We start from the raw sequence: 14,895 nt of genomic DNA, 5'->3' as shown, positions 1-14,895 counted from the left end.
TCTCCAATAGGCTAAATATGAATAAAAAGAGTCTCAAGTTGTTAAATAACTATTACCTCTGAGCCTATAGCGCCTACTTACCTAGCTCACAAACACATCGCCAGCCTAACTAAGAAAAAATAAAAAGTGTCAAATCCTAACTTAATCGTATCTAGATAAAGAGAAAAAAAGAAAACATAAAACACACCCAGTGCACTTTCCAGAGACAAAAATGCACTTTAGTCTGGGGCACGTTGTGTGCATTCAGAATACACATTTATATTCCTAACACTAGTGTTTCTTAAAAATGTAGAAGTTATAAAACAAATATCGCAAGGATTGAATTATGGTTTATAAGGGATTCTCTAAGTAACAAAACAACTTTATCTTAATAAAGGACTTTTGGTGTATAGATCATGCTCCTGCAGTGCCAATCCTTAATTCATTGCCATTTAGATGATAATTCACTTTGTTTATGTAGTTATAGCCACATCTCCCTTGGCTGTGACTCACACTGCTTCCATGAAAAAAGGTTTCATTTTCAAACTTATCTTACATCACAGTGTGTTTTACTTCCAAAGTTTTATCCAGTGTTCCTTTGGTGATTCCTTTAGATTTGTTACCTTGCCCTAATTGTTCCAGGATTGCCTTGATTAATATGTCTATTTGTAACTATTTTTCTGTGTATTATCCAAATCGACGCTTGTATATATGACCAGCATTAGATATGCATTTAAAAAAGTGATCTTTGACCCATATGCACTATGTGATCTATGAGATTTGCTTACAAATTAATTGTGAGCTATAGATGTTTCCGGCTCCTGACCATTTCAGGAGGTCATAAAGTATGTTCACCTGTTACACAATGGAATGCTAAGCTTTATAAGTAAATTGGAAAAATAAAAAAAATCTATTGTGCTCAGAATCAAAAACAAGAAAGGAAATAATAAATCATACCCCATGCAGTCTGTGAAAGACAAAAGGGGAAGTTTTATAAGTATTTATTCAGAAGAAGACAGTTTTTCCAAGTAATTGTTCCTAAGAACCCGTTGACACTTTTTTTGATGTTATATACTGAAAGGATTGTTAAAAAATCTTTTACAAATAATATATATTTTTAAATTAAAATATAAATAATAGAGACAATAATTGCTTTGGGTAGAAAAGTGAGAAGTAATTTGAGAAAATAATACTTGCTGAAAAGATGATAGATAGATACCTGACGTAAATGAGTAAAAGTATGTATTTGGGTACACAAAACAATTAAGTAAATACATTTGTCACTAATACGAAATTTCATAATGGGTTATATAGGTAGGTTCTAACAGTATTTAGTCACACCATCACTAGAAAAGCCAGGCGATTTTCCCCTAGATTATATTACCCCACGCAAAAATTTTTATTGATATAAACCATGATTCTGCTAGAAAAACTATTGATGAATTACAATCTCACATCTAAAATATATCACCTTGTTAACAGCTGCTAATGAGCCATTTGTGAATCTCACCATTCTGATACATTTGTACAGCACTACTATTATTGGGTCAATGTAAAGGAGCCCTATATGTTATGTTAAGCACTCGAGTTTCAGCACTCCCAATCCTAATTATTTACACTTTCATAGAATCACTGGAAACTTAGCTCATTCAGAATCTCAAAGGGCCTAAAATAAGGCTATTCATTATACAAAATCTGTATCATTTAGAATTTATTATCTCCTGCTCTGTTAATTATTATTATTTATAAAGCGCCAACATGTGTATTGTCTATTAGTGAGGATAGGTAGGTCGGAGCAGGATTGTGTAGAGATTTGTAAGCAAGTATCAGGATCTTAAATTGAGTCCTATATCTTACAGGAAGCCAATGTAGGGAACAGATTACAGTAGTCAAGACGATAGAGAACAGCGGCATGGACAAGCACCTTAGCCATATCAGGCATTAAATAGGGGCGGATGCGCTCTATGTGTTTGATATAGAAGCATCAGGATTTGGCGATTGATTGGACATGAGTGGTGAAGGAGAGGACAGAGTCAAAGAGAACACCGAGGCAGCGAGCCGGCAAGGTTGAGCTGATGGTAGCGCCATTAACTTGGAGGGAAACAGACAAGGGAATGGCTTGAGGGAGGGAAGACCAGAAGTTCTGTTTTAGACAAGTTAAATTTAAGGAAATGAGCAGCCATCCATTTAGAAATAGCAAAGAAGCAGTCAGAGACACAAGTCCATAGGAACACCAACAGAGAGGGATTGTGGAGAAGAGGCATAGCCAGAGAGAGAAACATGGAAAGAGCACTGGGAGAGGTAGTATGAGCACCTGGGGAGAACAGTTAATGACCTTTTAGAGCCTGCAGCATCCTCCTGTGTGTGATTACAATTTGACTTACAGTGTTAATAGTAAGGTAAGTTAAGATCTGATTGAAAATGAAATCATTTTTGTCATGCAGGCTGTGTCAGTCACAGCCAGAGGAGGTGTGGCTAGGGCTGCATAAACATAAACAAAAGTGATTTAACGCCTAATTGGCAGAGAATTCCGCACTGAGACTTCAGGGGCATGATCTACACACCCAAACTGCTTTATTAAGCTAAAGTTGTTTTAAAGCCTACAGTATCCTTTTAACCCCTTAAGGACCAAACTTCTGGAATAAAAGGGAATCATGACATGTCACACATGTCATGTGTCCTTAAGGGGTTAATGACATGCTTTAATTAATTATTAAAAAAAAAAAAAAAAAAAAAATTATACAAATAAAGGGAAAAATGAAACCTGCAATATCATGTAGTGAAATAGATAACATAACAGTTACTCTTTTAGACTAATAACTCACTTGTCACAAATTAACATCATCAATATATTTAGCTGTATGTAACCTTCAACTTGTGACGCAATTGAAAAAAGTTGACATTGTTAGTTTATAACTAAAACATGTTAGGTCCAATTTTAATGTAATAATATTGGACTTTAAGGAGTGATCGCTTTAATAAGTCTTGCATTCTAATGGCCAGAATGTCAAAAATAGGTTAATGACCATTTATCAATACTGGATTGTACTGAACCCCTAAACTCAGCAGGATAATTTTATTTGTTAGTGTATCACACATCTTTAATCCCCTGATGTAAAAAGATGCCGTACAAAATCGTTTTTGTTTTCTCAATATATCCAGTGCTGCAGAATTGTTTGTCTTGTTTCGTTTTGGTACGTACAGCCGGTTTCTTTTCTTTTGTTATGTTTTCCAGGAACGTTCTCTATGCTGATGAAGGTACAATATTATTTATACAAGATAATGTGACGTAAATCAATTTTGTTCTTTCAGTAGGTCATTGAATTTGTGCATTGAATTAATATTCCTGTTTCCTGGTCTCATTCTATGTGTGAAGTTTCTTTTGCTGTCGTACAAACTTAATTGTTACTTCTGCAAAAATGTTTTTCCAGTTGCATATTTGATTTTCCACTTATTGCAGAGCACCGGAGCATGCTATTTTGTAAATAGATAGCTGATGGTTAAAGGAACACTCAGAACGCCATAACCACTACATTGTGCTGTAGTAGTTATGGTGCAGGGAGTGCCTTGGCTGTTTATGGAAGGCTGTGCAAGTCACATGCAGGGAGGTGTGACTAGGGTTCATAAACAAAGGGATTTAACTCCTAAATGACAGAGGATTGAGCAGTGAGGCTGCAGGGGCATGTTCTATACACCAAAACTGCTTTATTAAGCTAAAGTTGTTCAGGTGACTATAGTGTCCCTTTAAGGAACAGAATTTTACAAGGCTACTTAAAATCACATATCTAAGCAAACAAATGGGGGCGTGGCCTGCAGTCCGACCGGCATGGACGTGTGAGTCCCGAGCTCCTCGCCACCTAGCTAACATAAGCCGCACTTAGCCCGACAGCTTACCTCAATGGGCCGCACAAAGAAGCCGGAGAGCCAGCAGACCCCCAGGGCAGCACCGCCGACGCCGTCTGTGGGACCGATGGACGGGTTCCTCCAAACCCCGCAGGGACCGAGCCGCGAGGCACATGGCTCCAAGATGGCGCCCGTTTCCCCAGCTTCACCCAGCTCGGAATCTGAGCAGCTCACACTGGCTGATATCGGAGCTGAACTCAAGAGACTGGCAGCTAACATGGTGACAAAGGCTGACATGCAGTCCCAGACAGCCACCCTCACAGCTTCCCTCACATCCGCGGTCACAGCACTGCGCACAGACCTGGAGGAGCAAGGAGGCCGCATCCAGACCTTAGAGGCACAGGCCCAGGCAGCGCAGCACCAATCTTCTGCAGCAGACACAGCCCTGACAAGACAGGGTAACATGCTACTAACACTGCACAGACAAGTGGAAGACTTGGATAACCGGAGCCGCCGCTCAAATATCCGGGTAAGAGGGGTACCGGAGAGTGAGGGGGTGGAGAACGTGGAGGAGCTGCTTACTGCACTCTTTCTCCAAATCCTGGGGACATCAGCGCCGCCAGACATACGTTTTGAGCGGGCACACAGGGCCCTAAGACCTAGAATAAGAGATGGGGACCCCAGAGACATTATCTGCTGTTTGCACTCATTTCCCCTTAAAGAACGCATCATGCAGCGGGCCAGGACCAGACCCTCTTGGCGTTATCAGGAGGCAGAAGTCTCCCTATACCATGACCTCTCCCCTGCCACATTAGAAGCGAGACGCGCTCTCAGACCAGTCACCACAGCGCTGAGGGAACGCAATATCCCATACAAATGGGGCTTCCCGTTTAGCATCCAAGTGAGACACCAAAATGAATGGGTCACCGCACGCTGGCCAGACGAAATACCGCGCTTCCTCCAAAGGCTAGACCTCCCGCCCATAGCGGTTCCAGACTGGATACTGGAGCCGCTGGACCGGGAACCCAGGCCCCAAAGACAACCACGATATGCACGGAGGGGCCCTAGAGAGAACCGGATGCAAGAGGCGCCCCCACACCCAGCTAACCCGGAGGAATAGTCGTCCCCCGATGACATCGACCCCGACACTATGACACAGCTCGACAGTCGGTGGTCTGAAACACGAATAGTTGCCCATGGCGTTTTCCCACTTTTTACCGCTTCCAGGTCCAAGACGTCCAGCACACCGGAGTTTTTGGGGTGACCACGCACCTTGTGCCCTTCATGCTCTGGGGTGGGGATTGGGAGGGATGTAATACCTTGTTGACTACGGGGAACAGATCCGATGGCCCCTGATTTGCATAGCCTACCTATCCACATCCAATCCCGCACTGTATCACCTGCTCACGGCTTACGGCCCAAGGGGGGGGCACCGACTCAGGACTACTATTGGGAGGGGGGAAAGCTTGTGATAGCTACATGGGAAGCCCACTAGGGCTGATTATCCTTGGGCCGGTCCGTCTGATTTACCCTACAGCCATTCCTCCCCTGGGACAGCGCAGGAAACCGGTCCGGTGCTACACAGCCTTGCTGACGGAGATCCCACGAGTAGGAGGACTCCTGCCACCAGGTTTGGGGGGGGAAGGTGAACATTATATGAACAATACGTTTTGTGACTGGGGGGGGCACAGATGGGAGGGCGGGACGCTCAAGATAGAATAAATGTACATGGGGGTTGCCATGAGTCCAGGGGGCTACAAGAAACCAAGTTCTTAGATCGACAACTCTTAAAAGGGACGTTGGGAGAGGATAGGGCCTGGGACCCCTCCACTAAACGCTTGATATAGTAGGACCATAGACATAAGGGGGGTAGCCGGGGGTTAACGTCAGCGACCCTGCCCCAAACCCAACGAGCCCAGAGGGGGTTCTACGCATACTTAAAAAAAAAAAAAAAAAAAAAAAAATGATAATAAATAAATAAATAAAAAATATATATATAATTAATTTAATTAAAAAAAAAAAAAAAAAAAGCTAAAGTTAAAAAAGTTACACAGTGATGGGATAAGGGGGAGGCACATGCGTAGTATAGGGGACATGGGGAATGTAGGAGAGGATCCATGCTCCTCTCATTTTATGTATGTTATGTTGTGCTGTCCATGTGGGGAGGAAATGTTATACGGTATATGATATGCTTTTTGTACAGGTTGCCAAGACACCAGACACGTCAGCTCCTCTTTTGCGATGAATGGTAATGCACTCACCTCCCCCCCCTGACTCTGCCCAATACCCTCTGGACGACATGACATCCGCGGCACACCGGGATCTCGCCCTGCCCTTGCTCCTGAACCTAGACCTAAACTCCACCCGAAACAGCTGTTAGCCTTGGTCGCTAACCCCTGACCGTACATGCATATGACGCCCCTGACCACTAGTCTGATTAGACGCACTAAACTACCCAACCCTCCCGACAATCACCACTCAACCCCCAGAGGGTGTAAACGAGCCCCAACTTTATTCCGCGGCCCCCCTCCCCATGTTAACCCGGGAGGGGAGACATACTGGGGGACTCCACGGACTGACATACCACTCTCCGCCCCCACACGTTACCCCCCAGACTTACAACGAATAATGGCGATAATGATAATCTCTGACGACCCTAGATAGGGCCCACTGACTACACTTCCATGGGCATTACACATCCACACATTCACGTGGTGGTGGCACACCTGTTAGGTAATCTCGGACTCCTGACTCTAAAACGATATCTAGACGACACACCCTGATTGGGTATTTACAAATAAGGACACAACCACTAACCCCCGACAAGTTCGCGTGAACAAACTCAATCCACGGAGAGTTGGTAGTTGGCGGCCGTTGGACATCCCCCGACAGGCCCGACTGCCAACTGCTGCCGTGGTCACGCGAACCAACCCTCCTAGGAGGGAATTTCGACACCTATCTTTTGGTGCCGTAACCGTCTCTCCATAGGGACGAATAACTCATCTCCACTCTCTTACCCCCCCCCCCCCGCCTGCACGTTCGTGCAGTCAGGAATCTCTTCACACTCCGACTTTATCACATCTCTATTCCCTACTCTATCCTTCCTGTGATTCTTATCCAGCCAACCCGCACCTACCTCCCCCCCCCCCCCCCCCACCATTGCCACAGTGCCCACGGAACTCACACGGGGTACTACTCGGCAGCAGGCTTTGCCTGGAAAGGCGCACAAGCAATAGAAGACCACAACTCGCTACTCGCGCACGACACGCATGGCTTACATTCCTGATCCTCTACGAGTTACGACCATGAACTGCAGAGGCCTAAATATACCAGAGCGCAGATCGCAATTACTTCGAGAACTAGCCTCTAGACATATTTCGGTCGCTTTCCTACAGGAAACGCACTTCAGAGAAGGACATGCTCCACAGCTGAAAAGCAAACACTATCCCAACACGGCCCATAGCTATCACCCGACTGCTCGTAGGGCAGGCGTGGCGGTCCTCATCCACGCTAAACTGCAGTTCAGGGAAACGGAACGAATGGCCGATCCTAACGGCAGGTACTTATTCCTTAAGGGCGATATCCAGGATCGTAGATACACATTTGCGACACTCTATGTACCGAATACCAACCAGTCGCACTTCATACGTAGAACCATCTCCAAACTCTCCTCGTTCACGGAGGGCATATTGATAGCTGGCGGAGACTTCAATGTACCACTCATCCCCCTACTGGACTCATCCACGGGTCACAGCTGCATCTCCCAAGGAGCCCTCCGTAGTATACAGACATCACTTAAGAACCTCAGACTGGTGGACTGCTGGCGTGCAATGCACCCAGCAGACAGGGAATATACCCACTACTCCGTGATACATAAACGCTACGCGAGGATTGACTATATCTTTCTCCAGCAGGAACACCTCGACGCCATCCAAAAAGTAGACATTGATTCAGCAAGCTGGTCGGATCATGGACCTGTGACCCTCCAATTGGACTCCCCCAGAGTGCGCCCGTCCACATGGGCGTGGAGGCTGCAGGACTCTCTGCTTTTAGACCCTGCGGTGAAGGAACAGATCGCTGAGGAACTTACATCCTATTTTACATTAAACGCCACAGACGAACTGCCCGCGACGACTATATGGGAAGCTCACAAAAGTGTACTCAGAGGCACGTTGATGCACCTGGCCTCCAAAAAGAAAAGGGAATCTCGAGCACATGTGACGGAATTACTTACACGCATAAATGCCCTCGAACTACAACACAAACGCTCCCACCTTGAAGAGACATATAAGGAACTCCTGGAAGCCCGAAGATCACTGCATACCCACATAACTAATCGTTATTACGGTTCCTTACAACGCTCGAAGGCCTTCTTTTACCAACACGCCAACAAGGGGGGGAGGCTGCTGGCCAAAATGCTAAAGGGACCCCAGTGCGTGACCCAGGTCCATAAACTACGACTACCAGACGGCACAACCACGCAATTCCCGGATAAAATAGCCTCCGAATTTCGCTCATTCTACGCCTCGCTGTACAACACCCCTGGACCGACACTCCCGGATGCAATAACACACAGATTAGACAAAATAAAGGACTACATCGCGTCGCACGTGGGGACACGGCTGCAGCAAGGGGAGGCAGAGATGTTAGACGCACCGATCACAGAAGCAGAAGTGGCGGGAGCGATTAAGGCTGCCAAGACAGGCCGTGCACCAGGCCCAGATGGCTTCACTTTAGACTACTATAAGAAATTCCGATCCATATTGCTCCCGAACCTCACCAACGCGTTCAACGCCCTGATAAACGGTGCCCAGTTTCATCACGAGTCCCTGGCAGCGACTATAACAGTCCTCCCGAAACCGGGGAAGGACCCCGAACAATGCAGCAGCTACAGACCAATCTCACTGTTGAATGTAGACGTGAAGCTTTTTACCAAAATCCTATCCACCAGGATTGGGGGTATACTCCCAACGCTGGTCCACGCAGACCAGACGGGGTTCATCCCAGGAAGGGAGGCAAGGGACAGTACCCTTAGAGTACAGTCCATCCACCACCTGGCGACGAGGTCGAACGACAAACTCCTACTATTGTCCACGGATGCGGAGAAGGCGTTCGACCGGGTCGACTGGACGTTCCTTATGACCACACTTCGAGAAATGGGCTTTGGTGAAAACATGCTGAAATGGATCGATGCGCTATACCGCTGCCCCAACGCGAAGGTGAAAGTGAACGGGGCACTCACCGAATCCTTCCAGATTCATAACGGGACGAGACAGGGATGCCCACTCTCTCCCATGCTCTTCGCCCTAGCTCTTGAACCGTTCCTAGAGGCAGTGCGCAACTCAGACGACGTCCCGGGCTTCAAAAACGGCGTTACAGCACACAAGGTAGCTGCATACGCAGATGACCTCCTATTTTTTATCACAGAACCGGAAGCGACGATGCCCCGCCTAGTTGCCATGCTCACAGCCTACGGGGAGGTTTCAGGATTCAAACTGAACATGAACAAATGCGAAGTACTCAACATTAACACACCGCCTACCCAGGTAAGCGCGCTGAAACAACAGTTCCCATTCCGATGGTGCACAAACCGCATGCGATACCTAGGCATAACACTGACCAGAGACTTAGGCGACATGTACCGGACGAATTATGTACCGCTGATGCAACGAATACAAAAGGATCTGAAGGCATGGGCATACCCCCACATATCATGGTTCGGGCGGATTGCAATACTAAAGATGAATATTTTACCGAGGCTACTATACTTATACCAGACAATCCCGCAAGCCCTACCGACAGCGTATTTTACATCACTCCGATCTGCGATGGGGAAGTTCGTTTGGAACGGGAGACAGGCACGGCTCCGACATGAGACCTTATGCTTGCCCCGAACGCGGGGGGGGCTGGCGCTCCCTGACCTCCGCAAATACCATCACGCGACAGTCCTCCAACGTGTACTGGAGTGGCATTCCCAACCGGCACACAAACAATGGGTCGACCTAGACAAGGCCCACATAGGCCCCTCCTTCCTGACATCCATCTGGAACTCAAGGAGGCTGCCAAGAGCGACTCTGGAACCGACCTCCACTGTAGCACAGACACTGAAAACGTGGGATACCATCAGGAGAGCACCGCATGTGTCTCCAACGCCGAGCCCGATGACTCAGATCCAACATAATCCTCTGATAGGAGGGGGTCTGCCGACGACGGCTCTGTCCTTCCTGGGAGAGGGAGAATCATTCCCCATACACAGAGTACTGAACAACGCAGGCATAATCCCCCTGAGGGAACTATTAGAGGGCAACCAGCCCACCAGCCTCCAAACCTTCCGTTACATGCAGCTCAGATCGTACTATCAGACGCTCCCGGGCAAGGAAACGCTACATCGGGACTTAACATGGTTCGAAACACTCTGCGACACCAAATCCACCCTAGATAAGTCGATTTCACTGTTGTACCAACACATGCTAGTGGGACACCTCACCAACAATGACCAGTTCCGCAGACGCTGGGAACGCATGCTTGATACATCCTTCACCACGGCACAATGGGATAAGATCCTCATACTGCACCATAAATGTTCGTCAAGTTCCCAATATCAAGAAACCAACTATAAACTTCTCTCATTTTGGTACAGAACGCCTGATAGCCTACACAGGATATTCCCAACTATACCGGACACATGCTGGAGATGCGAGGATGACAGAGGCTCGCCGCTACACATATGGTGGGACTGCCCACTCATTAAACCATTTTGGGAAGAAGTACAACGGAAAATAAGGGAAATCTTGGGAACGGATGAAATCCTAACCGCGGAGGCGGCCCTCCTACATTCCACAACAGACCCCATAGGGGCATACAGGAGAAGCATTCGTAGACACCTGCTAAACGCGGCCAAAGCGCTGATTCCACTATACTGGAAACAGACGAATATTCCTACAATTACGCAATGGACGGAACGAGTAGAAGAGATATATAGAGCAGAATCAATACAGGCCACCCTTCTGGGTCTCGAGGATAAGAATATGGAGAGATGGCGCCCGTGGCTGCTTTATGTGGCAGACCAAAGCTCAGACAGGAACGTTCGTCTGCGGACCCGAGGAACCCCGCACCCACATCCGAATGGAGATTGAGCCAAGCTACGATCCACGCGATGCCATGGGCACGGGCAGTGGAAACCCCCACCCACCCACCCCACCCCATCTATCCCTCTTTTCAAACCGCTGTCTCATCTTACTGCCCCCCCCCCCCCCCGCCTCTGTATCTCCCCCTTCTATCTCTCACTTAACATGCCTTTCAGTACTCGGACAAAGCTCAGTGACTTAATCGAAAAACAGAAGTAGCTCGATACAACCCGAGATTACTAACGGTTGCTTCACACACTTGCATTCACTCATCAGATTAGAGACACACACCTCAGCCACGGTTTCACAAAACACGAACATGGAACAACCCCACACAGCAAATGACCACTAAATATGACCTGACTATCATAACCGCCTTATGGGAAAAGCGAACCATAGGCGGATTGACCGAACCCGAAATACCCTACAGGCTGATATAACATTCGAACTATCAGACTACCTAATGCCTACGCCACACCTTGGTCACACATGTGCCTACTCTGACGGGTTAAGCTTACTCTCGCACCATTCCTTTCTAATGCACATCGCGTCCCAATTGTTATCCATACAATATTCACTGGGAACTGCATGTTACCAATACTATGATTACCTGTTCAATTTAAAGTTACTTGTTATTATACACAGTTCAGGACACGTTCCGAAATGTCTGTGCTGAACGAAGTCGTTTTAAACTTAAAAGCAGACGAAACTCAAGCCAATTAGGCCACATGACGACATTTCATGCTTGTCTTGACAAAAGCTTTATATCGGACTTCATGTCAATGTCACTTGTTTATCCTAAGCTTTATGTTACTGTTATATGTGTTTCCATGAGACCTGCGTGTCTATTACGTTATATCTTGACCATCCTGCTGTAATTTGAACCGAAGACACTAATAAAGCTTGTTGATCTAAGCAAACAAATATGTGGATTCAGTTTCAACCATATGGCCATATTGTGTTAAGCCGACCATTACGTCACAGTACCCCAATATCGGTGTATACTTCACTAAATTTAACATGGGAGATTTACATGCTAACTTGCAATACTTGCTTACAGTTTAAACTGCTTCCAAAGACTCTCCTCAATGTATGCCTTCCTGTGGTCACCCTGGACACACACCCAGAACATGCATTTCTCAGAAATGGCGCTGCTGTAAAGACCAAAATACAGATTAAGCAACAGTACACACACGCAATATACATAAATATATTTTTTTAAATGTATATTTGGAATCCAGACCAGATTCCTATTGGGTTAAGCATGCCACCCATTCACTATAGGTGCACCTGTTTTACATTACAGGTTAAAACTAAAGGACCACTGCACCCAGACCACTCTTTTCAGATGCGGTCCTTTAACACTGCTAACCAAGCACTTACATTCTAAATATTATTAAATCAACCAACTAATTGAGCATGAATTGAGAAAATCTCTGTATGGAACCATTTGCATGTAACACAATCAAGTGAATAAAAGGGTGTTGGATATAACTTAGGAATAAAACATTTATTTAATCAACCATGTACATCAAAAACATAATCAGACACAACGAAGTTTGCAAGCATGCCATCTTTGGCTATTTAAAGGACAGATGTCAGGTTTTATTTAATTTAACCTGTATTTTTATAATTTTATTTAAGGTTCCACCTCTTTAGCTTATTCGCTTTTGTGGGGTGCAATCACGTTTTTCATGGGTCTATACAACAAAACTACATAATTAAGCTAAAGTTGTTTTGGTGACCATAATGTTCCTTTGTGTTAGGTATACATATAAAATATTAAAACAAAAGTCATTTCTGTCCTTTAAAAAAATAAAATATATTAGTCAGATCAGCATCCTGGACCCCCCTAAAGAGACATGGGGCATAAACACAAGAAAATAGCCCAGTCGGAAAGCTCCCTGCTCTCAGACATACGCAGGTCCTTTGATAGGCCGCAACAGAGAGCCCAGTCCAAGATGACGCACGGGAGACCACGAGGCTCCAGTGAGTCAGAGGACTCTCAGGGAGAGGAGAGCTCTGCAGCCTCGGGGGCTCCAAGTGGAGTCTACCAGAAAGCAGACTCGGATGGCAACGCATCTCCATCAACAAAAGGAGATGTTAAGAAGCTCCTATTGGATCTCCGTGCAGTCTGGAGAGCTGACCTGGCGGGTGTGCAGGCAGAAATTGGAAGCTTAACCAGACGGGTTGGGGACGTTGAATCTCATGAGGAGGAGCAGGAGTGTCAGCTTACAGAGACCCAATCCCAGATGACAATAGTCTCTATGCAAGTTCAGCGACTTACCCACAGGAGCTTCACTCGAAGTGTGGCACCACCGGAGAAACATCAGGATACGAGGAGTACTAGAGATGGTGGGCCTGGAGGGTCTGCTGCACTTCACCAACAAGGTAGCGGGAGTACTTTGGGTGAAAGAAGTCAATGGAGCCTTACCAATAGCATCAGTATTCCAGATTCGGAAGGACCTAACCGCCCGTGCGGAAGCACCCAGAGATGTCATTGTCGTTTTTTGCGATGTATCTGTTAAAGCAGCCATCATGTCTCGTTCCAGAAACCACCCCACCGTTATTGTGGAGGACTGTACCGTCAAAATGATGATCTGCCATTCTCTTTCCTGTTGGATAGGCGAAGATTCATGCTCGTTACCAGACTGCTAAGGGAGCACAATGTTAGATACTGGTGAAGAGCATCGGGAACTTTTCTGGTACCCCATGGAGACACAGTGCTGACACTATCAGCGGAAAAAGAACCAGCGGCTCTCCTGAGCGCCTTGAGGTTGCCATCTATAACACAGGGGTAGCCCCAGCAAAATACAGCAAATACAGCCTTCAGTCGGGAGACAGGAGCCCAAGATAGAAATGGGGACCCCCCGTAGAGCTCTCCGCCTAGCTGAGTGAATTACGGGGTGCCTAAAGGCCAAATAGGGGTTAATAATATATACCTATCCCATACCTTCTGTTTGCTAGACCACTAGCTGCTTTCGTTATTACTGTTTGCCATATTGTTAAGTTAAAACTTGATTTGATCGTTATTATAATTACTAATTTCCTACCGTGTTGGGGAAAGTAAAAGGATGAGAGAGGGGAGACAGCAGGTATACTTGTTGGTGTTAGACCAGGGTGTATAACTCTGGTTGCCAAAGGGCCGCCTCAGACAGCTGAATTTTAAGCCTCCTTACATAGAGAAACATCCTAGGGCAGGAATAGCCTAATGTGTTAAAGGGGACCCTGAATGCACTTGATACGTGTGAACTTGCAGCGGCAATACCTACAGCATGGGGTTTCAGGGTTATGAGTGAGCATTTTGCGTGGTAGCCACACGGGAGTAGAAATATATCTGAAAGCATGAGCGTAGTATGAATGGGGACGGTATGTATGTTCTATTAGTCACCTTTTATTTGCCGCTTTATATATGCCATCATTTACTGTACTACAATGTGATATGATTTATGTTTAGCTGTATTACCAAAATGAGTGGAAGCATTCCACATCAAAATAAAGAATAAAATATATATATATATATATATATACAAAATACAAAAAAAGTCTTGCACTCCTACCAATAAAGATTTTAACCCGGTGCTTGGTTGCACAATAGATACAAAACCAAAAAAGACCAGCACTCTCAGGATTTGCAAAAAATAGAAAAATATTACTTTACTCCGTAGTCAACGTTTCAGCACCACTTGTGTGCTTTCATCAGGACAGGACAGCATACGGTATGCTGTCCTGATGAAAGCACACAAGTGGTGCTGAAACGTTGACTACGGAGTAAAGTAATATTTTTCTATTTTTTGCAAATCCTGAGAGTGCTGGTCTTTTTTGGTTTTGTATATATATATATATATATATATATATATATCACAGTGGAGCAAAGACATAGCATAAACACTAAGTTTAATTTTGGTTCAGAAGTTCCATAATTGCTCACGTCAATTGAGAACAG

Source organism: Pelobates fuscus, chromosome 4 (assembly GCF_036172605.1).
Source record: "Pelobates fuscus isolate aPelFus1 chromosome 4, aPelFus1.pri, whole genome shotgun sequence".
Taxonomy (NCBI): Eukaryota; Metazoa; Chordata; class Amphibia; order Anura; family Pelobatidae; genus Pelobates; species Pelobates fuscus.
Note: the sequence above shows the minus strand (reverse complement) of the source record.